Source organism: Mustela putorius, unplaced genomic scaffold (genome assembly GCF_011764305.1).
Source record: "Mustela putorius furo isolate JIRA1106 unplaced genomic scaffold, ASM1176430v1.1 tig00000508_pilon_pilon_pilon, whole genome shotgun sequence".
Classification (NCBI taxonomy): Eukaryota; Metazoa; Chordata; class Mammalia; order Carnivora; family Mustelidae; genus Mustela; species Mustela putorius.
Window position 1 is genome coordinate 12,086,865 of NW_025421402.1, and position 26,754 is coordinate 12,113,618.

General features: G+C 35.6%; 1 protein-coding gene across 3 annotated transcripts in view; it reads left to right on the forward strand.

The window, feature by feature from the left end:
• The first annotated feature begins 5,950 nt into the window (after window positions 1–5,950).
• Window positions 5,951–26,754, forward strand: part of BRINP3 (BMP/retinoic acid inducible neural specific 3) — a 402,288-nt gene continuing 381,484 nt past the window's right edge. Inside the window, exon 1 of one of the 3 annotated variants that reach the window (XM_004751486.3) lies at window positions 5,951–6,610. The gene's annotated coding sequence lies outside the window, so the exon portion shown is untranslated. Of the gene's footprint in view, window positions 6,611–8,268; window positions 8,375–9,252; window positions 9,783–26,754 lie in introns of those variants that run through there. The other 2 variants (XM_004751488.3, XM_004751487.3) reach the window with 2 other exon arrangements.

Sequence of the window (26,754 nt, forward strand, 5' to 3'; positions counted from 1 at the left end):
GACCTAAGGCACATTGACATTTTTTTATTTGCAAGCAAACTGATTTGCAATTTCTCTAATACAGTATACCTTGAACATTGCTTTTAGATTAGATATTTTAGTGGATTAACAGGTAAGAAATACATTAGGTCAACATAGTACTAGAAGTCCTAGCAACAGCAATCAGACAATAAAAATAAATAAAAGGTATTCAAACACTGGCAATGAAGAAGTCAAACTCTCTCTCTTCATAGATGACATGATACTTAATATGGAAAACCCAAAAGACTCCATCCCCATACTACTAAAACTCATACAGTAATTCAGTAATGTGACAAGACATAAAATCAATGTACAGAAATCAGTTCCTTTCTTATACAATAATAATGAAAATATAGAAAGGGAAATGAGAGAATTGATTCCATTTACTATAGCACCAAGAACCATAAGATACCTGGGAATAACCTAACCGAAAAGGTAAAGGATCTTTACTCAAGGAATTACAAAGCACTCATGAAAGAAATTGAAGAAGATACAAAAAGATGGAAGAGCATTCCATGCTCATGGATTGGAAGAATAAACATTGTTAAAATGTCTACACTGCCTAGAGCAATCTATACCTAGAATGCCTAGAATGCCATATTAATCGAAATTTCACCAGCATTTTTCAAAGAGCTGGAACAGACAATCCTAAAAATTGTATGGAACCAGAAGAGACCTCGCATTGCTAAGGAAATGTTGAAAAAGAAAAACAAAATTGGGGGCATCACGTTACCTGATTCCAAGCTTTACTACAAAGCTGTGATCACCCAGACAACATGGTACTGGCATAAAAACAGATACATAGACCAGTGGAACAGTATAGAGAGCTCAGATTTGGACCCTCAATTCTATGGTCAAATAATCTTCAACAAAACAGGAAAAAAATATACAGTTGTAAAAAGACAGATTCTTTAATAAATGGCACTGGGAAACTTGGACAGCTATGTGTAGAAGAATGAAACTCAACCATTCTCTTACACCATACACAAAGATAAACTTGAAATGGAAAAAAGACCTCAACATGAGGCAGGAATCTATCAAAATCCTAGAGGAGAACATAGGCAGTAACCTCTTCAACACTGGCCACAGCAACTTCTTTCAAAACATGTCTCCAAAGGCAAAGGAAACAAAAAGAAAGATAAATGTTTGGGACTTCATCAAGATCAAAAGCTTCTGTACAGCAAAAGAAACAGTCAACAAAACAAAGAGGCAACCCATGGAATGGGAGAAGGTATTCACAAATGACACTACAGACAAAACGCTGATATCCAAGATATATAAATAACTCCTCAAACTCAACACATACAAAACATATAACCACGTCAAAAACTGGGCAGAAGGGGACATCTGGGTGGCTCAGTGGGCTAAAGCCTCTGCCTTCGGCTCAGGTCATGATCCCAGGGTCCTGGGATCAAGCCCCACATCAGGCTCTCTGCTCAGCAGGAAGTCTGCTTCCCTTCCTCTCTCTGCCTGCCTCTCTGCCTACCTGTGATCTCTGTCTGTCAGATAAATAAATAAAATCTTAAAAAAAAAAAATGGGCAGAAGACATGAACAGTCACTTCTCCAAATAAGACATACAAATGGCTAACAGACACATGAAAAAATGTTCATCATCATTAGCCATCAGGGAGATTCAAATCAAAACCACATTGAGATAACACCTTATACCAGTGAGAATAGCCCAAATTCAAAAGACGGTAAACAACATGTGTTGGAGAGGATGTGGAGAAAGGGGAACTCTCTTACAGTGTTGGTGGGAATGCAAGTTGGTGCAGCCACTTTGGAAAACAGTGTGGAGACTCCTTAAGAAATTAAAAATAGAGCTTCTCTATGACCCTGCAATTGCACTACTGGGTATTTACCCCAAAGATACTGATGTAGTGAAAAGAAGAACCATCTGTACCCCAATAGCAGCAATGGCCACCAAACTGTGGAAAGAACCAAGATGACCTTCAATGGACAAATGGATAAAGATATGGCTCATATAAACAATGGAGTATTATGCCTCCATCAGAAAAGATAAATACCCAATTTTTGTATCAACATGGATGGGACTGGAAGAGATTATGCTGAGTGAAATAAATCAAGGAGAGAGAGTCAATTATAGGTTTCACTTACTTGTGGAGCATGAAGAATAACATGGAGGACATTGGGAGATGGAGAGGAGAAGTGAGTGGGGGGAAATCAGAGGGGGAAACAAACCCATGAGAGACTGTCGACTCTGAGAAACAAAACAGAGTTATGGAGAGAAGGGGGGCAGGGGGTTGGGTGAGCCTGATGTGTATTAAGGAGGGCACGTGTTGCATGGAGCACTGGGTGTGGTGCATAAACAATGAATGCTGGAACACCGAAAAGAAATAAAATAAAATAAAATGAAAAAAAAAATAAAGACATGAAGATGCAGGAAAAAAAAAAAGAAAGACATTAGGTGATACCTATACATTTAAAAGAAGAAGCCAGGAGAGCAAACAAAAACAATACCAGTAATATAAAATGCGCTGATACCAATGGTAGATATGCCTTGAGATTATCCAGGAAAGGACAGTCTCAGTATAAAATTAAAATACCTAACTTTTGAGATGGTTCTAACTAAGTACAAACCAGGTAAGAGCTAGCCATGAGATGTTAAAGCCTATGGCTCTATTTTTTTTTTTTTTTACAGACCTATAAACAGTGTGTATTTCTGTATACATGCTTTCAAGTTTGATATAAATGATACGACATTGTACCTCTCCAGCACTTTGTTTTTTTAAGAACAGCATTTTTTTTTTAGGGGAAATTTCAAATGTACACAAGGAAACACAATAGTGTAAGGTACCTATCACCCAGCTCCAATCAACAGTACTCCTGGTTCCCCAATTCACCCATACTGATGCCATGCCCACCTCCCCTCCCCCAATGAGATTCTACAATTCTGCTTTGAAGTAAATTTTACACACATTTGAATGCATAAACCTTAACTGTATACCTTTTAAGAAAAGTTACATCCTGTGTTGCTATTTCTATCAAGATGTCGAACACGCTCACCTCTACAGATTTTCTTCTTCTTTTCCCAAATTCTTCCTCCCCTCTACCATCCCTCCCGCCTAGGAAACCACTGTTTTGATCTTTCAAGTTACACTACATTTTTTTTTTTTTTTTCTCTAGAACCTCATTTAAAGAGACCCATGGAGTATGGCTCTATTTTGAGGTTCATCGAACTTTAATATAATGCTAAATACTTAGATAGTTTAATAAACTTTAAGTGCTATAAAATTTGTTAAAGTTAAGGAACCATGGACCACAAAATTAATGTATTTATCCTGTTCTTTTTATTCTCCAAATATTTAAAAGAATAGCAACCTCACAATCATTTCACATATAAAAAAATTTTTAATGTTACATTTTCTGACTTAAGTCAGGTTGGGTCCTCAACAAACAACTGTATTTTTTTGAATAGCAATTTAGGTAAGTAGGTTTAGACAGCATAAGAAGATCATATATGCAAAGTATGCTTTCTATATATCACAATTGTTAAGGTTGAATTTGTAACAAATCTAAAGACATTCAACCTCCTTGTGTGTACCTCAGATCCCCCTACCAATATCGGTCAACCTGTGTAAAACAGACATATATAACACAATAGTAATCTTTTGGGTAAAATTTGATGACTGAAGAAAGTCTTCTGGTCTAGATCCTTATTAGGGCAGGAACACAGCCTAAGGAAAGAAAGAAAAAAAAAAGTTATACACGCATGAAATTTTTTCCCTGGACAATTTTGATAGTAATAAAGACTAGATACTAGATACTAGATACATGCACAGGTTGCTTTACTGTTGAAATACGATACTTGACTATATCTCTTCTGTGATTTCCTAGTAGATTTCAAGGAAACTGTTGAACTGAAATGAAGTCTTTTCTTATCAATGGAATTTTAATATCAGATATTTGGGATTAAGGTTATCCTATTTATATCAGAAATAAATTTTGTGCAGATTAGCTTATTCTTTATCAATAAAATTTGGGAATAAGAGTTGTAGACTATAAACCATAACAATAATGGAGAAAAAAGTAATATAGATATTACACCAGTAAAATACATTCTCTAACGCAAAATTGCAATAATTTCTCTTAGAACAATTCGCCTTTAGTTTTTCACATCCGAATTGGTCAGCTGGCACTTTATAAACCAAGTTCACACAAATTTGCAAGATGTACTCTTCTGCACATTTAGTGACATATGATGTAAGCACTATCCAGGGCTGTTTGGCTTCCTCCTACTTTTACACTCTTCACATAATAAGCAAATGCAGGCTGGGGGTGCTCTAGACTTATGAAAACCAGAGGGCTTTCTGGATTTATAGGAATCATCACAACATGCAAACAGCTATCTTGGATGCTAATAATTTGTATCTGATCCAAGAATTGGAACAAAGATGTACACATTAGTAAGGGGCACTAGAGCTCTAACTTACCTTTAACTTAAAGCTTACTGATTAAGTTTTAGCTTAATACACGTTCTTATTTCTGGAATGGAATTTTAGAACATGGCCAAGGGATACGAAAACCTTGGACATGGGGCTACCACCTGAAACTATTTTATTTTCAGAAAGAAAAAACAGTAAGAAATAAAGGAGGTATTTAAATCCTCTTCTTGCAAGCAATCAGAAATCAGCTTTACTTGTGTGTAGGTTTTGAGTGTAAGAAATGAAGAGCCTTCAAGCCTTCCTAGGGCCTCCTTAAAAGCCCCCTAGTTCAAATTCACCCTTACATGTTGCTATTCTCCGAGGAAGGAGGAAAAGAAAATTTGCACTGACCCAGCTCGTGATTTACATACAGAGAGCAAATAAATGAATGGAGTGGGGGATGGGGCAGTGAGAAGCAATGTGTTTCCTTTTCAACCGCAGAAAATAAGATTACTTACCAAGAACATTTTTATCCAGGGCAAATGTTTATTCCCTCTATCATTCGGCGCCTCAGTCTCTGCAAGAAATCAATTTTCCACTCTACCTTTCCCTCCTATTTCTAAAAAGAGAGCGAGAGAGGCGGATAATGCTTAAGCATCAGGGTCCAGAGGAAGACCGAGCAGAGGGCAAAAGACTCCCACGGCGCTCTTCATCCAGATCCGAGCTCGGGGAGTGAACCCATGGGGAGGGAGGGATCTTCTCTAAGGAGGGTACCGAGGGTGGCGAGGGGGAACCCTTTCACGGCCAAAATATAAATCATCTGCAAAGAGAATTACCGGCCCCTCAGTCACACAAGCAATTCCCTGGGGAAGTAGGTTTCCAAGAGGGAAGGGAAGTTCTTCAATGAAAAGAGAGAGAGAGACAGAGAGAGAGAGGAGAGAACGTAGGGTTCGGGTTTCGGGTTTGGGCTCGGAGAAGGGACGGAACCATGGAGCGCAAAAGAGAGAAGGCATAAAGCTCATCTTACCCGATCGATCGGGCGATCGTGTGGGCCGTATCGGGACGCGAAAATGGCAAGACCACGCGTTCGGCAGCAAAGCCATTGCTAGCACCCTCTCCCTCGGTCCCTGGGCAGGACTCAGAGAGGACGCGAGAGCCTCACCGCCTGTCACCCGCCTCCCCCCCGGAACCGTCCTCGGAGCCTCCCAAGCTCTAGCTTCTAAAACAAGGCATTTGGAGCTGAGGTTTCGGATGGAGGTGAATGGCCTCGAGTCGCGGGCTGCAGCATCCTCCGAGAAAACCCGACCTGGGAGAAAACCGCTCCTGCTGCCGCCCCGGCAGCTCGTAACCGCGGTTCCGCGCCCCCTTGCCTGCGCCTCGGCGCAGCGCCCCCGAAAGCGCCCGGCGACTCGGCCTCATCCGCATCTTCAGCCCTTCGACCCCCACCGTCTCCCCCACCCCATGCAAATCGCTGATGATTTGGTCATCCTAAAGTGACCACAGTGGTTTATTGGGGGGGGGGGGGGGGTTGGCTGTGCTGGGCTTCCTTACTACGCCTCCCTCAGTCGCTGCGAGCGAGGGAGTTCAAGGGAAATCCTAGTGAAACACACTGATGGAATACTATTAATCCTAATAATCATGTTCCCAGCGCAGGTAACTCTTAAAGAACTGAGAGTGGGAAGATCAGAGCAGGATTTCAAAAGCAGTGCCCTCTTGAATTCTCATTGGATCCTTCTCAGCAGCCTCAATCATTCTTGCTGCTGTATCTTTCAGGATGACTAGAGCCTTGCTCACTAGTTCTCTCTTTATCTCTTGTCTTCAACACATCCTTTTACTTCTCTTTGCAGATTTATCTGTATTTCAACTCCTGTTCTCCGGGGTTACACAGCTTCTCTTTCCCCCCACGGTGTGGGCATGTACAGTCAGTAAATTTCACTTTGTCTGCCTAAGGATCATTACAAATAAGCCCCCACCCCCCAAAATAAAAGGCACCTCTCGCACATTTTTTTCTTTTCCTTGGAGGTTCATGGCTTTCTGTGTAACTGGTTTTTAGGTGGTTACATGCCACCAGGAACTGCTGATTTTTTCAAAGTTCCACCACCCTGCAGCTCATCCCTATTTTGATTTGGAAGATCATGGAATATCTGTTTGAATCCTGGATATATTTTTCTCACAGTCATCTTGCTTCCTGAAATGTCCTCTGGTAAGTTATTCTCCTTATATTTTATTAGAAATTGATTGCTAGTGTTATTTTAAATAAGCTTTGTTTCAGCAATATCTCATTGTAAAGATATTTTTGTTACTTTCAGAACTCAAAGATCTATGCGACTGTTCATTAATTAGTATATTAGTTGCAATTGTGCTACTAAGATAGAGCCCACGTAATGAATTATCCCATCACCTTTTACATTATTTATTTCTGTCTTCCTTTATATTACAGGTTATAGGAAACATTAACCATTCCTCCCCCCTCCCATTAATGCTTCTTGGCACACATTCTTGTGCCATTTGAAAGGTCACATTTTATATGTTTATCTAAGAGTAAGCTTAAACCTTCTCACAATTTCAGGGTCTGAGAAAGTTCACTGGTTTCTGATCTTCAGAAGGTTGTTCAGGTCAGCATTTGTTCATTGCAAGCAATTACATGACTGAAGGAAGACTTTTGTAAAGTGTATTTTTATGGGTTTAGCAGGACACTAAACACTAAAAGCCACTCTACGGTAAGAAGAAGAGTGGGAGTTTGAAGTGCACCATTTTTTTTTTTTTCTTACAATATCCCAAATCACACATGAACACATTATTGTGGGCATTGCATTTCAATTCAGACATCATATTTAGTACATTTCTGATTTTGTGAATTTAGCTGATGAACAGCTAATTGGACACGGAGTGCTCATTTCAGAGGAAGAGGGCTATCAGAAGAAAGCACTGATTATCTGGATTCTAATAAATTGAAAATCAGGGACAGACTTTATATTAAAAAAATTAATTACCTCACTCTTCACACTTGTTCAACCCCCAGACTCAATTTTTAATAAGTATGTTAAAGCGTCAGTGTTTTTTGCTTTTATGAACATTTTTTATGGGTTTACCTGACATTATGAGTATCACTTCCCCTTTAAGTATAGGTATGCTGAGGAACATTTAAATCTTAGCTTTTACTTCACATATTGACAAGGACGTGGTATTAATTAAATGTCAAGCCTACATGTATTGCAGTCTCTAATACATACTAAGGTTTTAGAGTTTTCCTGTGACACCCCCTCCCCCTTACCCAGCCCCCATCAAAACAAGTTCCTGGGTTCTACATTTTCTCCTTATTGGGGTAGATGGAGGTGAGAACCTATTGTTTAAGCTTTTCTTTCTTTCCTTATGTCTTTCTTTTTTCCCCTTCATTTCCTTTCTTTTTTTCTTCTCTCTCTCTCTCTTTTAAAAATTTCTCAGAAAGAGCTATCCCCGTCCTCATTGATGGCTGACGCGACGACCTAAGTAATGTTTTTTTTTTTTTTTTTTTAATTCAAAAGCCCTTTTAGTTTCCAGACACAAAAGTATTCCAGCTGCAGCGTCACCCCAGCCCCCAGTCTCAGGATTCAAGGGCTTCCCCCCTCGGCTCCCACCACCAGCCCATCAGAGCAGGGCTGAGACTGTGGTCCGCACCACTAGGCGCCCCTCACCCGTCCCTAGTTTCTACCTGGTCTCTCCTTCCTAGTCTGGTCGTCCTGCCTGACAAGTGCCATCAGATGCCGTGACTCTAGTTTCAGAAACGAGGGCTTGGCATAATTCACCAATTCAAGATTCCTCTTTGGAGGACTGGTGCTATTGCGCAGGGGTGGAAGGGGGTGGGGGGTAAACACACACACACACACACACACACACACACACAACCCCCAAACGCAACTTTCAGTGCAGTCAGATCTTTCCTTCTTAGCCTAGTCTACTCCAGTCAAGCCCAGCCCTACGCTGGTAGGTAAGTGCGCTCTGCTGTATGGAGCCTGAAACTCCAGCTTGCGAGGGGGACAGTTAGGTCCGCGAGGCTGCGCCGCCAAGGACGCTTTCAGCAGAGGGCTAGCAACAGGCGACCGAGCCTGGCGATTTCTCCGCAGCTCCCGGCAACGCCTAAGCCACCTGGGCGCGGGGAGAGCGGACGACAAGGTGTCCGGTCGCCTGGCCGGCCGCGGGCGCTGGGCTGGGTGCTGGGTGTGGGGATGACGGCGCGGGCAGGGAGCGGGTCCCGCACGCTGCGGGGCTAGCGCAGGCTCCGCACTCAGCCCCTGCGGCTCGCTGTGCTCGGGGTGGGCACCGGCAGCTCCGGTGCGTAGGGCGCGCCGGGGGGTCGGGGGGGTCGCCTCCGTGCCTCACGCTCCATTTCCAGCCTGCTTTGGGCCAAACTTGAGCAAAACCTCTTTTCTGAGAGGACAGACTTGGGAGCACTCGACTCTTATCAACGCCCTTTTGCATTTGCATTTTATTTATTTATTTATTGTTTTTAATGAGCTATAGCCTAAGATTCATAAATGACGGCTTTTCAGCATGCCTGCTTCATGAAACCATAATCGCCTTGTTCATCCCCTTGCTTAGTCGAGCTTAAGCTTGCTCACTGACTTCTCAGGCTCTGTGTTTGAGTATCACTGCTCGTCATTCCCTCTCTCTGCCTTCACCGACTGGTCAGTCCCCAACTGGGGAATCTGGGGGGGAGGTGGAGTGTGTGGGGGGCGGTGCGGAGAGCTGGCTTTCAAATTAGAGCTGGAGCTTGGAATACAAGGTTGAAGTTGAAGCAAAGAGTGAGGTTGGGAACCCTCTGGCTTATATGAGACGCACTTTCAAGTTGGGCTTTTATTTTTCTGTGTCCCTTTTTCTGGAGGTTGGGGGGGGGGGAAGCAGGAGGAGCTGGGACCCGAGCGCTCCCCTCGGTGTCCGCCCGAGAGGGGGTGGCGCCTCTCGGCCGCGGGTTCCTGCCGTTTCCGCAGCCAAGCAGTGGCAGAGAGTTTAGGTCTCTGATGGCTGTGCTCCCAGCCCCTAAGAGTTGAACCAGAGAGTGTTTTACTCTGCACCAGGTCGAGAACGTGATCAGCCTTGTAGAACAGAGACCTCCTTCTAATGGGAATCCGTTTGGGAATCGCTGGGGAGGCTTTACCTCCGGAGATGCCCGTTTCGAGCTGTGTGAGATGCCAGCCAGAGGCTTGAAAAGAGGAAGAGGAGCCTGGGGTTGCAAGAGAACCCTAGTATTGCTTACAAATATCCTAGCCAGTCAGATGCATGTAAGCAAAGAAGAGAGCATCAGGGTATAAAACTGTCACAACCGCTTGGAAGACAGATTCAGAATTTGGGGACTTTTGCATGCTGTTTAGATTTGTTGTCATCATGCAGTTAAGCAGGTAAGGACTGAATGTCTATATTTTATTGACAATCATATAACCTGTATGTGACCCATCCTGCGATAATTTTTCCCTGTTTCAAGCGATGGGATACATGTATTTTCAGATGGTTCTGCTATGATGCATAACTTCTTAGTATTCATGTTGGTGAACCCTTTAAATCCATTTAAATGCTTAACAATGTTACAAAAATCATACACTGGGCAGAGGTGAAGGGAAGAAATGGGAAGGTACAGAGTTGGAGGAAGAGATGCATAGCCCTAATGAAGTATGTAAAACAGTAGTTGCAGAAATGCCTTGAAATAGTGCTCCTTGTTAAGGTCACAGACCTTAATATAAGGACAACTGGAGAATTATAAAGGGCATCTTGAACTAGTAATTTAATTCTGACTACTTGAGAGAAATGTGTAGTGGGTTATAGCCCTGTTACTTTCTCAATTTCAAAAAAAAAAATCTTGGGGTAGAGGTTGGTTGGGTTTTCAAACAGGATAAGAAAAGGGCTTGCCTAAGGCTATGTTACTTGTGACCCTAGTATAGAAATCTTTGGTCTGGAAAACCAGTTAGAAACTGAAAAAAATAAATCAGAAAATTATAGTAAATCTTCCATAAATAAGGCCTTTTTAAATTCCAGATTTTGTCGATGCAGTCCATAAATTTCTCCTATTTAGATTAGACAGAAAACTTATTTAAAATGACAAAATATTTTGAGTGTATGAAGTTTTGTTATTATTATTGATAATGTTTTGTGATGTTCTGCTTACATGTTGAAGGAGTCTGGAGTCCCCACAAAATGAAGCAAAAAATTAATAAAGCACAACCCTTAAACTATTCCATTTATTTCTAATATTTTCTCTTTTCTAAGATATTGTATTTAAGATTTTCTCTGGAAATATTTTTAGTGCTTACATTTATTGAAATGGATCCCCTGATCAATAATTTTTCTGCTTGTAAGGCTCACTGATAGCATCTTGAAAATATAAGAAAGATAATTGAAACTTTGGGTCATAAAATTGCAAAGTTACAGTGCTTTTCTTAAAAGGGAGTTTGAGGAAAGAGGTAGTTTTTACTTCAGTAGAGAAAGTAATTTGTCAATGAGTTTCAATTCCTCAATTCTTTTGCATTTTGCCTTCTAGAGTTTTATTGTAATGAACATGTTCAGTGTGTGTGTGTGTGTGTGTGTGTGTGTGTGTGTGAGAACGCCCACTTTTGGGTGGGTGAGAACATATTTATTTAAATCTACATTGCTTAATAATGTTTTCCACATGAAATATACATGACACATATATGATTAATTTCATTTATCACTTAATCAGATAGAATGTATTCTAGTGCCTCATGAAATATTTTCCTAAACTCAACATTATAATGGAGTTGTAGGCTTTTCAAATATAAAATACAGTATATCTTGGTTTTCTTCATGCAAAATGATTGGCATATTACAGATAAGTAGATTAAACCTAGGTAGGAAGAAACCTTGAGATTCTAAAAGAATGTGTGTGTTTGTGAGAGTGTGTACGTATGTGTGTGTGTGTAACTATATATACATATTCATATACAAAATTAACCTTTTTACTAGGTTTGTATGTTCTTTAAATAAACATGGAATTTCTTTTCAGATTAGTGCCTTTGTGTGTTTCTCTCTACAAGTGCAAAGAACTTAATGGGTGGGACTTCAAAACTTTGATACTTTTGTTATCAACCTATGCTTCAGTTTCCTATATTCCCTCTTATTTTGATTTTTTTCATATTATCACTAAAATGAGCAGTTACTGACCAGAATAAGTGTCTGAAATTCCAGTCATCTAAAAATCAGGTGTCAGTCTGAAGTTTAGATACAAAAAGCAATGTAACACCAATCTGTGGCATGTTGAGTACAAATTTAGCTTTCATGAAAAAATATCACAAAGGTATTTGGATATTATGACTATGACTTATGATTAATGAGGTAGGCTTCTAAGATCTCAACATTTTTCTCTTTGCTCTTAACAGTGGGTTATCTTGAAATGTAGAGTAAGATGGTTTTAGGATTCTTTCCTCAATGTCAGTTCCAGTTCTACTTCCTAAATACGAGCGTAGTGAAATTTCTTGACCACTCTTCATTTATTTTTCTCAACTTTCACCTGAGGAAAATAATATCTCCTTTATAGCATTGTTACAGATAAATGACATAAGAAGTGATGATGCCTTAAATAGACAAACATGCAATGAAAAAAACTGTATTTTGAGACGATATCATTTACATTTAATTTTTTTTTCATTTTGGTTAAAGTTCTCATTCCATGAAAAAAGTAATGAGGTTGACAACTTAAAAAAAAAAATTAGTATCAAATATACTTAGTCTCTATTGGTCTATGGTGTTATGGTTTCTAATGGGTTTAAACAATATTTTCTGTTTGTTTTGATATTGTGTAGCTAAAAAACAAAACAAGTTCAAGAATACATTCCTTGAGTCACATTAGTTCTTAATTATATTATATTTACCTTGGCTTTTATGCAGTTCTGGGACAGTAGTCACATTTACAAAAATAGTTACTCTTGATTAACTTTTCAGTATCATTTAGTGAAAAGAAAGTCTGATTTCTTATCAAATTTATACTATTAACCTGATAATTCCTGTCACTTTGATTAAAGCAAGATAAAAATATTCACATGTAGCAACTTAAAAGTGGAAAAACTAAAAAAAATCAGACTTTTCAAGCATCATTTATAAATTAATATTCAGTTTACCAGAATAAATTAGGAGATGTCTGACATTGTTAATGTTTTAATTTAGCAACTACTTGGATATTTTCATTTAAACATTTAGGAATGTATCTCTATTCACTGTTATATGGTTTTATGATTTTAATATTTACAGTCCATAAGTTCTAAAGAAAAACAAAAATAATTTGGGTTTGAATACTATTGATTGCTAATAGATTATTAAAAGAAGGGGATAACGTAATAATACTTACTGTAGTATAGAAAAAAAAGATTCTCTAAAGCTGAAATTTTATCATGAACAGTAATGACTTTTCTGTTGAAAATATATCTGGAAGTTTCTTCAATCATTCTTTTATTTTTTTAAGTGATATCAAACACCCACTGTAACCATTTTATATTGGTCATCAAATATCCTCATCAATAACATTTTAAATCTTTCATTATTATCATTTCAGAACATATTTGATGAGTTATTAAGAACATTGGTATCCAATTACTCATATGTACAACTGTCCAGTTACAAAATCTCTACAGATTATGATGTCATAAACTATGAATCCACTTTTCTATATTTAATATATGAAATAAAGTTTTCATGCATACAATTCTAGGATATTTTTCAATTTTATATTCAAAATAACTAATCATGAATAGCTAGTTGATGCTCTATAATTGAAATAAACCCAATTATGATTCTCTAACCAATTTCTTTTCCCCTAAGATTGAAAAATAAAACTAATATATTTTAATGAGTTGACTGGATTCCTAGGTATTTACCATGAAACAAATAGTTGTGTTGATTTTTAAAATATTTCATTTTAACCAAGAAAGTGTAAATTCAGATGTTGAAAAATGGCATACATCCTAAAAAATTAAGAGGTCTCATAGATTCTTACTCTTCCATATACATTGTTATTTCTTAAACACAATGTATAATTTCTCACAATTTTTACTTTTTATTAAATTTTCAGTTAAAAATAGCCTTTATCTTCAGTTAGACCTATTTTTATTTATAATTAATGTTTTAGGAGTGTTTCTTTTAATGCCTAAACCCTAATTTACTCAGCTATAGATGCCTTTGAAAGCACCCAAAGCATAACAAATTCCCTTTAATAGCTAATAAAGAAGCTACCATGTTATAGTTCCAGCAAATTAAATCTATAAAATACCCATTTATTGATTAAATTAATAAATATGTTAACATTACATTCAAATGTATTGTAGCTCTCTGCTATATAAGAATTATTGTCTCATAATGGTGTGTTTCATTTAAATTCCATTATAGAGTTATTGTGAAAGAATACTTATAGATAGACTTATTCTCCCTGATTTCTGTGAATATCAGCCAACCTCATCAGGATTGAGCTGTTTTTTATTAACTTTTCTGAAGTCTTGCATTTTGTTAATTTTAAAAGCTATCTCTAGAATATTGCACTATTAAAAAACAATCTTGCCTTGGGAAGAGCAGAACTGAGTAGGCATGCATTTTAGATTTTCGCTGTCAAATAGTGGCCAGAATATAAGCACACTGTTACTTTATAGATTCATTAAACACTTATTCTCACAACTGGAAAACATTTTCTTTAAAATGTGTCAGATGATGTCCACAGATGCAAGGTAGTTTGGGGAAAAAGTGATTTAATCTAACTAAAAAAATATTTAAAAAAATTAAAACTATGTTCAATCAAGCATCAGATTATCGAATCACATGTTGTATATATGTGTTCTTTGTAATTTGTGATATCTTTGATAGAGAAACCTTTTAAGATACAAGTTTTTCTTAACAGCTCTCAGATATGCAATTTAATACTGTGTGCAGAAGCTTCTTCGGTTGTAGCTAAAGTAAATATAGAACAAAATTAATTCAATCAGGAAGTCCTGGTGTAGACAATACATTTAAGTGTCTTTCATGTCTTTAGTAGGTAAAATTTCTGATGGTTTGAAAATCAGACCTCTAAATTTACATAGAGATGATAGAACAGTCTTTTTCAGAAGTGAACACCTGTTAAACAATAAACAGTTTAAATTTTTAGAAGAAAATCATTAAAGGGTACATAAATTTTGCAGCAAAGTTGTTAAAAAATGATCCTTTTCGATAATTAACTCATGCTTCTCTCAATATTTTTTTTATGTAATGGCAAAGATTAACATATAGGCTAAGTATAGCTTACACAAAACATTCAAATTGCATGACTTTTTGATTGTTCATTCAGACCCGTCACTAATAAACAAAGACAAAGTTAAGTACATTTTATAAATGTGGTAAGTATTGTTTTGGAGATTATACTATGGAATAATGTGACAGACCAGAAGTCTCCAAAATAGAATAAAAAGGATCTATTATTAATCAACAACAGTAACAACTAGAAAGTTGGGTGTGTTTTTTTTTTGTTGTTGTTGTTTCTTTTTACAAATTTCATTCCAAAAGGAGTTTTAAACAACTTAACATTAACTCAAAAACTTTATTGAAATAGCAATTATTATGGAATATGTGTTTCCCAATTTGTAAGCTGTGCTCTTTTGTGCTTATGAAAAGTTTCAACAATTACCCAAAAACAACATTTTCACATTGTGAACACAGAGAAGGGAATCCAGTCTTCTCTGTGAATTGAAACTTAAAATTTATAGCTAAAGAAAAGGGACTCCTGAACAAATTCTTAAGGGATACTCCGCATATCTTTTAAAATTAAATTTAAAACTTCTTTTTATTTTTTTTATAAAGTACTTATTTTAAGCATCTTTCTCCCCTTGTGTGGAAACATAGCTTATGGATTTATAAGCTTCTTTTCCCGGAACACACAGATTTTTGTAATATATCCCTTCTTATTTGAGAACTTTTAGATCGGGCACAGATTATTGACTATTTAAAATTTTTATTATTATTTTTTTAGAGAGGGAGAGGGAGAGAGAGAATACCAAGTAGACTTCCTGCTGAGAGCACAGCGAAGACAGGGCTTGATCCCACGACCCTCAGATCATGACCTGAGCTGAAATCAAGAGTTCGTTGCTTAAGAGTCTGAGCCACCCAGGTGCCCCTTGATGTTTTAAATGTATAGCTATCTTTATACTTTGGCTAATTATGTTTGAATGGTGACAAAACAATGGAGGAAATTAACTTTGAACACTCACATTCCCTCTCAGAACTCTAGCAGGTTTTCATTTGTATCTGTCATCCATCCATGAAATGCAGATGTTTTATAATCATAAAAAGATAGGCCAGGATGAATATGAAAGATCACTCCTGTCATTACTCCATTTTAAACCTATGCTTGACAGCTGCTATTTAAGAAAATCAATTCTGATTTAAAGAATCAGCGCCTTCATATAAATAGCTGTGATTTACTGTTTAAAATATTTATTTCTCATCAATAATATTGAGTCAGTAAGGTAAACAAGAGTTTTATCTAGCTCTCTGCATGGTTCTTTCATCATAAAAGTGACAAAAATGTAACATGCTTTCCTCTATTTTAGCTATAGATTTGTAGAGGTCTAAATTGAAGATGACAATTTATTTACTCAGGATTTGAAACTACACAACTATTAACTGTTCATTAAAATTTATTTATTACCAAATTTCAGTTTCAGGTAATTCCCATAACATTGATACCTGTGGTTATTATTTAGAAGGTAATTTCTGACAAGTTCAGACAACATGATTTTAAAAATTACCACTAGTGCATACTTGATACTCTCAGTATAGCTAATCAGTTAGACATAACAATGTCCCTTTTATGCTTTCTTTATAATATCCTTCAAAAATCTGGCTTTTTTATGTAAAAATTATTTTCAAGAACATAAATTGTTTTTCATATTGATTTATTTTGCTCTTTTAAAAAAAAATATATTTATTTATTTTAGAGAGACAGATACAGAAAGAGAGAGCATGAATAGGATCAGGGATAGAGGGAGAGGAAGAGAGAGAATCTTTTTTTTAAGATAATTTTTAATTTTTTTATTAACATATAATGTATTATTGGCCTCAGGGTACAGGTTTGTGAATCGCCAGCTTTACACACTTCACAGCACTCACCATAGCACATACCCTCCCCAATGTCCATAACCCCACCCCCCTTCTCCCAACCCCCCTCCCCCCAGGAACCCTCAGTTTGTTTTGTGAGATTAAGAGAGAATAAGGGAGAGAGAGAAAATCTTAAGCAGGCTCCCCACTCAGCCCAGAGCCCAATGTGGGGTTTCATCCCAAGACCCCCAGATTACAATCTAAACCAGAGTCAAGAGTTAGACACCCAACAGACTGAGCCACGCAGGTACCTCTCACTTTGCTTTTCTTTTGAAATTTAGTATCTTAAGTTCTCTATAACTTTCTAAGTTTGAAGACAATTTGAGCTATTTTAGAAGTTAAAGTAATCTAGTGACAAGAATGGTCCTTGAGAATACCAGATATTTTCAAACTTGTATGTTCGGGAAAAATAGAGCATATTATCAGGAAAGACTTCAGACAAGCTACAATATACGACCAATATCAGGCACTACAGGACTAGCTACCACATGAAAATATTGGCCATCCCGACATCTTTGGCAAATGGTAAGATGTGCATTCTTCAACTAGAAACACAGAGTTCTAACATGCCCTCCTTAGATGGTGGTTTAGAGGGCACTGGAGAATGGTAGATAAAAATTTAACTACTTGTTGCTGGATTGGTTTGCTTATTGTAAATCATCTCTTTTTGTTGTTAGTTTTGGTTCATTTTAAAAAGTATTTATTGATCAATGGTTTGCACTGGGGTACACCTTGGAAATATAACAATGAAAAGATGTAACAATTGTACATAAGAGGCTTACAGGTTTTTTGGTATTTGTAGTACATTTTGTTTTAATTAATCCACAAAGGCAAATTTAATACTTGACCACTCATTTTATTTTCACACATGTTCAATTTTGATATTACAAATCTAATTCTCTTTGAGGGAAGAAGAAGTTTGTCATATTCCTCAGTATAAATATAGGTCAATAAAGAATGAATTTTCTATCCAGTTAGAAGATTATAAGAGAAATGTAGGAACCAGGACGGTTGTGCAAATAAAACCATAACAATTCTCAGAGTAATGACTTCGTTGACATTTTATCATGATTTGTGTTGTTTTGTTTTGTTCTTAAATGTTAGCTTATTTTTAATGACAGTATTTCCAACGTGTTATACCTTTTGTTTTTTAGTAACTAAAATTAACAACAACAACAAAAAGATTAACATTATAAGAATTTACTTTACAAATTTAATTTTCTTATTATTCGGGCGTTCTCTGGGCCAAATTATTTTATTAATGCTATAGATGCATTAGTGAATAAAAGAGATACAAATACTTGCCTCATGTTGCTTGTACTGGAATTGCAGTGGTTATAACATTATTATAGGAATTATTGAAGAATTATAAGAATTACCCTTTGAATTTAATGATATCTGTAAGGAAGACTAGAAGACAAGTTTAGGAGTCCACTGACAATATTTATAACCATACACTCCTAGGTTAAAAACACTTGAACACTTTCTATAGATGAGTAAAAAGAACCTGGAAATTATTATTTTGAAATAAAAAAAAAATTCTGTGGACTACTAATCAGTACCTTTTAAACAAACTTTAATAATTTTACTGGACTTTCCTTGAAAGTGCCTTAAATGTAATATTTCCTTTGTGTGTGACTTCAGAAGGTATACTCCTATTTATATATCTCCATATAACAACTTCTAATTAAATAGCCCATTTCACCTTATAGCCCTGCTTAACTCCAAGGTAAATTTTGGTTCTATTCTAGAACAAGAGATTTATTGTCCATTTGGTTCCAAACATCAACATTTCTATACTTCAGCCCAGCACTATGTCTTAGTCGTAAACTATATTAGTTTATTATTATATTTTTACAATGGTATATGCTTTCACTGAACAACAATTTAGTATTACACTTTTAGTTTTTATCCAGGATCATTATTGAAAAATTTTTTTAAAAAGCATTTTTAAAACTTTGCAAAACTGTGACTGAAGTCATTATCAGTAAAGTCAGAGGCAAAATCTTTATTGTGCTTGTATTTGCATAGTACTTACAGTCCTTTTTCAAAATGATTTCCCCAAATCTCTTTAAATTGATATTTATGTGGGATGCCTGGGTGGCTCAGTGAGTTAAGCCTCTCCCTTCGACTCAGGTCATGATCTCAGCATCCTGGGATCAAGTCCTACACTGGGCTCTCTGCTCAGCGGGAAGCCTGCTTCCCCCCCCTCTGCCTACTTGTGATCTCTCTTTCTCTCTCTGTAAAATAAATAAATAAAATCTTTTAAAAAAATAAATATGCACTTATGTGACAAAATTATTTTACTGATGAAAATTGTTTTATTCTCCTTACAAGCCAGGATGTTTTATTTATTATTATTATACAAGAAAAAGCAGAATCTTATTCCTACTTACAGTAACCATATTAAATACAGATGTCTGTAACTATTATTTCCATTCCATTTCTATATGTATATATATATATAGATTATTTTAATCTTTATTTTTAAAGTATTTATTTATTTTACCATTGATTATATCTCCTATGCTGTACTTTTCATCCTTGTGACTTATTCATTCCATAGTTGGACGCCTATATCTCCCACTGTGCTTCACCCCCCTCCTCCCACCCCACATCATCCATCAGTTTGTTCTCTGTATTTGTGGATGTTTCTGCTTTTTTGTTTGAAATTTTTAAAGTCCCACACGTACATGAAGTAATATGATATTTGTCTTTCTCAATCAGACTTATTTCACTTCGCATAATATCCTCTAGATCCATTCATGTTGTCACATATGGGAAGATCTCATTCTTTTTTATGACACTATAATATTCCATTGTTGTCTTCTTCATTCATCTATTGATAGATACTTGTGTTGCTTGCATATCTTGGTTATTGTAAATAATGCTGCAATAAACATAGGGGTACATATATCTTTTCAAATTGTTGCTCTTGTTTTTCTTGTGTAAATGCTTTGTACTGGAATTAATCAATCACAGTATTCTATTTTTAATCTTTTGGGGAATTTCCATACTCTTTTCCACAATGAATGCTCCAGTTTGCATTCTCATCAACAGGGCAGGAGGTTTCTTTTTCTTCTTCTTTTTTTTTTTTTTTTTTTTTACATTTTTCAAGCCATCACTTGTTACTTCATGTTTGCTCAATTCTCACTGTTTTGTCAAGGATAAGGTATTATTTCATTGTGGGCTTGATTTTCATTTCCCTGATGATAAATGATGTTGAGCATCTTTTCATGTGTATGTTGGCCATCTGTATATCTTCTTTGGGAAAAAAAAAATCTTTATTTTAAACTCTTTTACTATACTGGTATTCAAAGATATTGATTATAATAAATTTTCAGAAGCCTTTCTCATACTCTACTTTAAAATTAGATTCTGCCATCTAAGTATACTAAACATCTTGCATCTGAATGTAATTATTTTCTGACCACTTTTCCTTATGAATTAAAATTAAGTACAATCCAAATCTTACCAAAATATTTTGTTATATCACTTATGTTCAAAAGCCAAGATATTTTATGTTTAAAATATAAAGATAACCCAAGTGACTCTTGAACTTTGGACTTTTAAGAATTATATCACCTGATTTTGAAGAATTAAGGAATGGAATTCACCTTCTGTTCATTTTTTCTAATCAGCTCTACCATTAGGTAGTATCATTTAACTTCTTCTTTATTGGTAGGACAAGATTGTATTGACAGGATCAAGCAGGAGATTAGTTCCTTCTGCAGTATATACTCCTCAGAGGAATACTAACCCTCATTAAGATGGAAAACACTTAAAGCTGTAATTCAGAGGCACTGTATTGCCTGATCAGCTAAAATAAATAATGAGAAGGACCCACTGGACTATAGGCTTAGCGGAGTTAAATCACTGGAAAAATTCACTTTTCAGGCTAATCTTAACCTATACAACATGATTTAAAACAAGTTAGTTAAAATTAAAAAACAAAAAACAAACAAACAACAAAACAGAAAAGGAAAGTGAAAAAGTATAGTAATAAAGCATTTCTAGCAGATTAATATAATGGCAATCTCTTGATGGCTTAGGCAGACATAATGAAATATCCCATGAACAAAAGAAAAAAATAAAGGAATTCAGTTCAGCGTGTGTTCCAAAAATTTACCAGATCTAATGTTAATGTTAAACATTAGTGGCCACAAGGATTACTAAAACATAATCCCTGCCAGCAAGTCCTTCATAAACTGGTCATGTGAAAAAATGGGTTAAAAATGATAATAGTAACATATTTGTGGAAATCCATCTAGTCAGCAGTTATTTTAATAATTTTCAAACTAATATATTGGAAAGGATTTAAAGTAGTTATTAACCCACAGGACATTTGTTTTTAAAATTGAAGAGGAATTGCTATTTCAAATAAAAATGCATTCTGTTATTTTTTAAGTTCCTGATTGGATACCTTAGTTTTCTGTAATACCTGAAGTTATATGCTTTTTGCTTTAGGGATTATCACATCTTTTTTGTTTGTTTTTTTATAAATCTGTTTCCCTTTTATTGAGGGAAATTGAAAGAATTATCAATGCATAAGGAAAAGAAAAACAAAACAAAACAAAACAAAAAACCCTTTTGGTATAATTTCCAGATATACCAGTGACAAATTGCATAGCTAAAAGTCAGAATGACTTTTTTATTTTCCCCATGTCTACACATGGCTGTTTACTTCAACAGGTGCACAAAGGAAAAGCAATCATTTCTCTATACTCCTGGTGGAATACAAAAAAAGAGAGTGTCATAATTCTGCCTATTTATATAGAAAATGATACATATAAAAGATTTTATATCTTGATGAATTTATTGACATCTTTATATAATAAAATGACTAATTCTACTCCATTAAGTTATTTAAAAATTTATTACCTTTAAATAAACAATGTCTAAATTAAGGAAGAACAATTTAAGGTCGTTTGAAGTCTAAAATTATAGCACATAACTGGTTATTTAACTAAAGCCATCAATTAATATGTCATTACTAAAGTAATGATGTAAATCATTGAATAATGGAGCTCTTATTTTTTATTAATTTGACTATATACAATATATAAGTCTCGAATGTGCAACAATGAAAATCCATATGTATATGCATATAGGTAGATGATGCATTAAATTATCGATATATCTTTGAATATGCTTACTAAACTTAATAGTTGAGTTTACCACTTTAGAAAAGCAATGCCTTTAAAATGATTTTCCTCATATCCAGGGATTTTTTCCTGCAAGTAATACTATAAAATATATATATATATTTAGTTGTATTCTTGATTTTTCACATTATTATTCCTTAAAATAACAATTGCTAAAATGATCTTCATATTCTTGTCATTATCTGGCATTTTTGAGGACATAAGAAAACTGACCTTAATTAAAAATATATCATAGCATTTCAGCAAAATATTAAAATCATCTCATTCTACTGAAATGTTATTAAGTGTCCCATTTTGAGACACGATCTCTGTTTTATGTATGTTGGATATTATTTTTCCTTTTTGCAATACTATAAAGCAATTTTTAGTAAGATTGCATCATTAAGTCTTTCGGAGTAATATCGTAATTTCTCTGAAGAACGGAGAGGTAAATTAAATCATGCTGACCATTATTATACTTTTTAATCCAATAAATAATACATGTAATCAAAAAAAGTAGTTTTTTGATATTTTTAGTTTATGGTACATGTCTTTAAATATATGACACAGAATCACATTTAGTTGATTAAACTATAACTTTCATTGAAAAATTAAATTAGATGAAGCAGATATGCTTTGAAAACCTGTAATATGAAAACTTATATTATGAAAACCCATAATACTCAGATCACTTGGTTATAATAGACTGAGAAAAAACTCCCACTTTAATTTTTAATTTTATTTTATATTTCTAATATTTAAATTTTCCATTTTATTTTAGTATTTGTTTGTTTGTTTGTTTGTTTTTCAGGGAGGGGAAAGGAAGGACAGACATTGAAGAAAAGAGAATTTTTTTTTTCCCCAAAGATTTTATTTGAGAGGAAGAGAGCAAACAAGAGAGAGAGAGAGATAAAGTGAGAGAACACGTGTGGCAGGGAGAAGCAGAGGGAGAGGGAGAAGGAGACGTCTGGCTGAGGCAGAAGCCCAATGTGGGGCTCGATCCTAGGACTCCAGGATCATGACCAGAGCCAAAGTAGATGCTTAAGCTTAACTGTCTGAGTGACCCAGATTCCTCAGAAAGAAAGAGAATCTTAAGCAGGCTTCAAGCCCAGGACGAAACCATACTGGGAGCTGGATGCCACGACGCTGAGATCATGACCTGAGCTAAAAATCAAGAGTCGGACGCTTCACTGACTGAACCACCCAGGTGCCCCTATTTTCTATTTTAAAATTTTATTTTGTTCAAGAGCACTTCATTAAGTGGCAACAAAAATCCTAATAAATAACTTTCGATCTGCAATCAGTTCTGATTAAGTTGCAGTTCGGTGTAATAGGGAGAGCATGGTTTTCAATTTGGCTTCAAGAACATTGGCATTCAGTCCTTGCCTGCTGCTTATTTATTCACCTTGAACCTCTGTCATCTCAACAAGCTAATGGTGATAACAATTTATACTGTATTGTGTTGCTAGGAGGTGAAATAAGGAAATATTGGTAAAATGTTTGACATATCAAAAGAGCTTGATAAAATAATTTCTTGGGGCGCATGGGTGGCTCAGCGGGTTAAAACCTCTGCCTTCAGCTCGGGTCATGATCCCAGGATCCTGGGATCGAGCCCAGCATCAGCTTCTCCGCTCAGCGGGAAGCCTGCTTCTTCCTCTCTCTCTCTCTCTGCCTGCTTCTCTGCCTACTTGTGATCTCTGTCTGTCAAATAAATAAATAAAATCTTTTAAAAAATTATTAAAAATAAAATAAAAGTAATTTCTTGAGAAGAAAATAAAAATAGTATGTCATTTTCATCATCATTGTCTTTTTTTTTTCTCTAATGAAGTTTGGAAGGTTTTCAATTAAAGTTACCTCTAGAATATGACCTTTCAAATCGGGGGGGGGACGAGCTATTCACCTGCTGTTTCTATATTATTATTATTTAAATTCAAAAGTGATAACATAGTAAGATATATACGGTGCTTATTAGTGAGAAGAGAATCTATGTTTGACTCTACCTTTGAACTCTTATTCATTTGGTCTATCTTTAGAAACTATGAACAATAGAACATAAATGAAAAGACCCTAAGTTTTTCACAATTATATGCATGATCATGATAATTTCTTACCACTGAATTTAAAGCTAATAATTTTGATTCTATGTCCTTGTTCTTAATGGTTTTTTACTTAATGGTTTTTTATTAAGAATGCTTTGCTTTGATAATACTTGAACATGCCATTCACCTTCATGATTTGGACACCTGGACCATTATATCAGGACTCTCTTTCCCTCCTTTCTCAACTATAAAAGCTGTTCTCATCCTGAGGTATAGCTCAGATGCTAAGTCCTCTGTAAAGCTTCCTCTTCCCCCATAGAAGGAGTTTTTCTAACCTTGTCATCCATATCACATTTATTACACCTCAATTTAGTACTTATTTAATCACCATTTGTTCAGTCATTCAACCAATACTTATTAAGCAACTTTATTTCAGGTACTATGCTACCTGTACCCCAGTTGTCGCTAAAGTAAGAATAATTATTGTCCTTCTAAAACTAAGTCTAATTGGAGGCAGGGGAGATATGCAGCCAAAAAGACAAAATATACACATAAATATACAATGTAACTGTAATATAATAGATGAAGTAATGGAATCAAGAAATAAGGCCAACCAATTTTAAAGACTCTCAGAAAGCTTTGTGGAGAAATGATAATCTAGTCTGAAATCGAAAGATAGGTAAGGATTGGGCAAGTGAAGGGATTCAAGTAGAAATAATAGTTTAGGTAGAATAAATTGCATATGCAAAGATGCTGAAGAAAGGGAGAAAGTGAGGTGAATTTGAGGAATAAAATTATGACCGAAATATAGCTGTTTGGCTGAGAATTGTGGTGGCATACACAGGGGAGAGATACAGATGAAGGATTAAGTAAGGGAAGATAATTTTATAAATTATCTTAAAGAGTTTGGACGTTATCCAGGGGGCAGGTGACACAAAATCATAAGTGGGGTAAAGAGTTATTTGCTCAAATTTAACTTTATAGCAAGACAACTCTAGTAAAAACAAAACGAAAGAGAAACAAACAAATTGGGGAGACCCACATGGGTGTTAAGAAAAGCAATTATGAAGCTATTGTAGTAATACAGAATGAGACTATGCTGGTAGGTTGGGGGTACAGCATGACCCACTCAAGTGAAGTGGGTGTGGAAAGAAAGTGATAGATTTGATGATTTGATTCTTGGGAGGAACTTGGGAATTGATTGGATATATGTCATGAGTGAGAAGGTAGAGGAAAGTAGGATTTTACCTTAAAACTCTGGAAAACAGTATAGGGGTTCCTTAGAAAGTTGAAAATAGAGCTATCCTACAATCCAGTGATTGTACTACTAGAGATTTATCCCAAATATACAAATGTAGTGAACCGAAGGGGCACCTACACTCCAATGTTTATAACAGCAATGTCCATAATAGGCTAGGAAAAGAGCCCAGATGCCCATTGACAGGTGAATGCATAAAAAAAGATGGTGTGTGTGTGTACACACACACACACACACACACAGAAATATTATGCAGCCATCAAAAATGAAATTCTGCAATTTGCAATGATGTGGATGGAACTAGAGGGTATTATGCTAAGCGAAATACATCAATTCGGAGAAGGCAATTATCATATGATCCCATATGTGGAATTTAAGAAACAGAAGATCACATGGGAAGGGAGGGAAAAATAAAACAAGATGAAATTAGAGAAAGAGACAGACCATAAGAGACTCTTAATCATAAGAAAGTAACTGAGATTCCTGGAGGGGAGTAGGGTAGGGAGACAGGGTAAATGGGTGATGGACATTAAGGAGGACTTGTGATGTAATGAGTGTTGGGTATTATATAAGACTAATGAATCACTGAATTTTATCTTTGAAACTAATAATGCACTATTAGTTAATTGAATTTAAATAAAAAATAATTTGGCTTAAAGATTTGAATATAGCGAAGTGTCATTTGTGAGATAAGAAAACCAAAAAGAGAAAATTAAATGAAGAATGTTGATTTTTAGTTGATAGATGTTTTAGTTTCTAAGAGATTGAACGGGCCATGTGTTCTACCTCTCATAAAGCCTTCCTCACTTGATTCTAAGTTTCTTAGAATCAGAGCAGTAGTTTTTTTAGAAGATTTTATGTATTTATTTGACACACAGAGAGAGAGTGCATAAGCAGGCAGAGCAGCAGGCAGAGGGTGAGGGAGAAGCAGGCTCTCTGCTGGGCAGAGTGTGACATGGGATGTCATCCCAGGTCCTGTGATCATGACTTGAGCCAAAGGGGGTTACTTAATGAACTGAACCACCCAGGTACCCCCAAAGCAGTATTTTTATTTTTATTTTATTTTGTTTTGTTTAATTATTTTATTTTATCTATTTTTTAAATGATTTATTTTAAAGAGGAAGAGAACACATGCACAACACACATGTGCCAGGGGGAGGGGCAGGGAGCGAGGGAGAGAGAATCTCCAGCAGAATCCCTGCTTGAGTACGGAACCCTGTCATGGGGCTCGAGCCCACAATCCTGAGATCATGACCTGAGCCAAAACTGAGAGTAGGCCATTTAATAGACCGAGCCACCCAGGTGCCCCTCTAAGCAGTATTTTTAATGATACCTGTCATCCAGCTTCATACTAAAATATATCAGGGCATTTTGCCTACTGTAAATTATAATTAATATTTACCTCTTTTTATTATTTCCCTTTTTATGGTAGTTTTCTTTATTATTAATGTTACCAAAAGAAATATGAATTATAACTATTTGGAAAAACTATTGAAAATTTATAGTTAAAATATATTTTAACTCTTCATCATTCATTTACTTATACTGTTCATTTAGTAGATGTTTACTTCAGAGCTAACATTTATTCTAATATGTAATAAAATACGATATATGATATAGAGTAATATAATAATATGCTATATATTTAATAGATTCTGGGAGCATGATATACAATATATTATTTTATAATAATAAAATGATTCTGATATTTACACTTTCATAGAATAAGATATATTCCATTCGTTTATTAAGGAAGAAGGTGGCTTTTTAACAATTGGAGAATTGGAGACTTTGTTTTGAAGATTTAACT